The sequence below is a fragment of the Dendrobates tinctorius genome, unplaced genomic scaffold, assembly GCF_039654945.1.
Source record: "Dendrobates tinctorius isolate UK_male_01 unplaced genomic scaffold, ASM3965494v1 ptg000143l, whole genome shotgun sequence".
In the NCBI taxonomy this organism is placed as follows: Eukaryota; Metazoa; Chordata; class Amphibia; order Anura; family Dendrobatidae; genus Dendrobates; species Dendrobates tinctorius.
This window is the reverse complement of record NW_027361810.1, coordinates 15,016,888-15,021,357: the sequence shown is the minus strand read 5'-3', so window position 1 is coordinate 15,021,357 and position 4,470 is coordinate 15,016,888.

Here is a 4,470-nt window from a genome sequence, read left to right as displayed (position 1 = left end):
ACACTTCATGAATATTCAATGGAAGAAAAAAAAAAGAATTAAAGTTCATAAAACAAAAAAAAAAAAATAAGTCGAGGGTTTCACTTTCATCTTCATCCAAATTTGCACTTGTAATGTTTAATTAGTAATCAACTGTATTTAAGCAGCGGGAGGCTCGTGATGTTATTACCGGCAGACACCAGATAACAATCGTTGTCACTGATCGCTGGCTGAAATTAATTATATGTAGCTCGGCATAAGAGATGCTATTAACCCTGTAAGCATCTGCTTCCAAAATAAATCCAGTGCAAAAAATGGACCATTCTGCAGTATATAGTTTACAGGAGATGCTGGAAGTCCAACCAGTGGTCATCTACAATTCTATCCAGTAGCCCAATACAATACCCCCACACGTTTCTGTTTTTCTCTCTCAATTAGCCACTGTTGACATTCGGTGGCTTCAGGTGAAAAGATTTTAGTACATGCTGCCATGTTGTTCTGCGTCCGCTGGGATCCTTTTCACATCAGTTTTCCTGATAGCCTTGCCATATGACTTACGATAAAAGCCAAACCAGAATCTCAATTTACAGACATGGTGTTTCTGGGTAATTCCCCTCGTCAGGGCACAGCATGAGATCTGATTTGGCTAGGTGAGAGACTGGGATCTAAGGGGTAAGTTTGTCCTTGTGGAGAGGGGAACATGCATGGTGTATAAGTCTCCTCACTATGACATATCAGGCCTGGCTTGGCACTCTCCACAAGGAGAAATATTACCCTTTAGATTCCAGTCTAACACTCTCTCCTAGCCTAATCAGATCTCATGCTTTGCATTGATGAGGGGCAATACCCTGAAACACTGTCTCTGTAAATTGAGATTCTGGTTTGGCTTTTATCATAAGTCACATTGCAAGGCTCACTGAAGGGTCGATATTGACTTTTAGGATTGCTACTTCCAATAGGTGGCGCTAGAGTTCAAGTCCTCTTCCTCTCTAAACAGGAAATTTGCATATTTACTTTCCCAGAGGAGCATGCATGGCGTATAAGTCTCCTCACTCTGACATGCCAGGCCTCATGTTTCTTGTATCATGCCTCAGGCAGCATGAACCATGTGATATGTTCCATTTAATGGGAATCTGTCACCCCATTTTTTGACAATGAGCTGCCGGCACCGCCATCAGGGGCTTATCTACAACATTCTGTAATGCTGTAGATAAGCCCCCAATGTAACCTGAAGAGAAGAAAAAGTAGTTATATTATACTCACCGGGGGAAGGTCTGGTCTTGGTCCGATGGGTGTTGCGGTCCGGCTCCTCCCTTCTTCGAATGGTGACATCTTCTTTGCTGCCTGTCGTGGCTCCTGCGCAGGCGCACTGCTGAGGGCAGAGCAGAATACTGCAGTGCGAAGGTGCCGGACCTTTCTAGATAAGCCCCTGATGGCGGTGCCGGCAGCTCATAGTCGAAAAATGGGGTGACAGATTCCCTTTAAATGGTTTCTAAAATCCAATTTTGAAGTGGGTTCCATGGACTAATCCATAGGAATGGGATAATACAAGCTGCACATCTGGGGCAAAACTCCAAGGTTCTGTTTAATGTTTTTACCATGGATTTTCAAGCAAATATACAGTAAGTCATATCTTTATGATGTGCATTTACTCCATGTGAGCATTGTCGCAGCTTTCTTATTGTTTTAGGTGGAGTGGAGAGCGGAATGCCTTGAAAATGCAAATCACAAACCATTTCTAATACTCTGAATTTGCTTTTAGTGGTAAATGCAGATTGTTGTTAATGCATTTTTTTGTGAGGTTTTTCCGACAAAGTTTTAAAAACCTTGAAAAGGAAATAAAAAAGTGACATGCCACTTCTATGATGAGAATTAAATCTGAAAACCTTTGAAAAAACCTGACTTGGTTTTCTCTTCAAAACACTATCGGATTTTTCCTCCTCCAAAAACTCTGTGCATACATACTCTAATAGGAAGTACTCAGGGAAGCAAGTTGGGAAAAACAGCACCAGAGTATTTCAAGCAGTTTTTAGTGTGGATTTAGGAGCAGAATGAAAAATCTTTGTCAAAAAAATTCTGTGCGAATATAGGATGTTCACAAGGAGTTCCTTTATGTGTATTTTTCTGGCTAACATTAAAAAAAAGTTCTTATCCTGATTCTATTGATTAAGTATTCAAATTGGGAGTGGGTTTTTTTCAAGCAGAAAAGTTTATTTTTCCACATGGATAATTGTTTGTTTTCCTAAGAAAATCAATAGGAAGCTTACTCAAAGAACACTTGGATTTATTTTAATCCAAATAGGGAAAACAGACAAATAATCCACATAGTGCAAGTTTTTTTCCATGGGGAAAAAGAAGCAACATGTAATTGAGGCATTTGGGTACCTTTATTTATACAAATTCTGCTTCAAAATCCGCTAAAATAAAACAAGAATGTGAGCATGCCCCTTGTGCTTTAAAAATAGTGCAAATATAACCTCTAGATTAACCAAAGAAGAAAAATACTTCATATACAAAAAAAGTAACAAAAAAAATCCCAAAAACCACTTTAAAATATTTATTTATTTATTTTTTTTTTTATTTGAATTGGGTTTTTCTGGTTGAAAAATCCACATCGCAAAACTCAGTGTGAAAACAACCAAGGTCGCATGTCAGCTGAGCTGTTACATTTTTCCCACCACCTGCCGGGGATGTTAGCCCAGATTTTAAGGTTGGGGTCAGACAAGTGTATGAAAAATCATCCGAGTTTCATACAGAAAACTAGGATGATTTTCATTCATATTGTCCTCCGTGTGTTGTGTGTCTGTTTCTTACATCTGTGTAACAGCCGTATTTCATTCATGAGTCCGGTTTTTGTTTATGTGACATCTGTACCTATACATCAACATCAGAAAATGTACCTTATAGAATAGTTTTCTAGGTTAATAACGGCAACGTATCCGTAAAAATTGGATGCATTCAAAACTACAACTCGCCCGCAAACAGATAGCCCTCATACGGCTATTTTGATGGAAAAAAAAAAAGTTATGACACTTGGAAGAAAGGGAGTTAAAAACAAAAGCCTAAAAATTGAAAACTGCCCTGTCGAGAAGGGGTTAATATATCAGTAAAATTAAATTTTTCACCAATATGCTGCTAAGGGTGTCGAAATCTGAGGAACAGTCCCTCTCCTATGTTCTGCGGACAATACAGCTGGGCGGAGGATTCTGCATCCCTAATCATGCTCCTCATATGTCTTCATTTCCATTTACAAGCGAGTAAATAAAATCTATTGTCCTTTGTTACCAGCCATATTAGGTTGGGAAAGATCAGACTGTAGCGTTCTTTAATTGGAAAACTATGCCCCAATAATCATGACCATATATCACATATCTCCGCACTGAGGAACATTTACAGCCTTAGTCCTTCTCTACTTGCTCCTGAGTTTAGGCTTAGTGTCCCTTCCAAAACTAAAAACTAAGTATTCACAGTCTTGGAGATCCATAGGGGGCATATGACCTAAAAAAAAAGCATAACACAGCATCACCATTGTCCATGGCTTCATCTGGGGTTGCAGCTGAGCATCATTTAAAGAGGATGTGTCACTTGCCATAAATATATAATTGTTTATCTTGTATAAATGCCGCTGTTCTCCTGAATCCGGCGATGTCTTTCTTTTGTTCCTGCGCCTCTCCGTTCCTGAGATATGGCCTCCTCGTCCTTGTATATAAATCAAATCTCTTTAGCCAAGTTGGAAGAATTGATAACCACGCCCACTTATTAACAAGACTAGATTTGCATATAGTAAAGAGAGGGTGATATCTCAGGAATGGAGAGGTTCAGGAACAAAAGAAAAACATCGCCGGACTCAGGACAACGGCGACATTTATACCAGGTAAAAAAACATATATCTTTATAGCAAGTGATAGATCCCTTTAAGTAAAATGCCGCATTACCAAACAAAACCAAGGACAAGACTGGTGCGGTTTCATGTTTTCCTATTCCTAATCTTACCATTTACATTTAGTCACATTCTTTATTCTGAAATTCAAGACTCAAATGTCACTTTCCAGCTCAACAACCATGTTGATATTTTGCTCCATTTGGCGCCAGAGCTTCCTCATTTATAACAGCGCAGCGCGGTGATGAATGTCAGCTCAGATTCTGTCCCTTGGCAGAGTTACATTTTCCCATGCAGATAAGATCAGGTTATTATCTTCACGTTGTGATAATGGTCTAATTAATCTTTTCTCACCTCTGAGAATTTACATGAATGCATTAGGCAGATGTTCCAGCCTGAAGCTCGATCCTGTGGTGACGCTTATCCTTCATCTCGAAAGAATAATATTCCATCTTGAAGAGTGTTAAAAAACGTATCAAAGTGCTAAAACTATTAATAAGTCACTTTTTCCCGATGTGTGGAAAGATGGCGCCCACTCTTGTTCATCCATCGATTTGAAAAAAGATTTACATATTGATAAAATAGACAAAAGAGAGATGTGCAAACCTTTT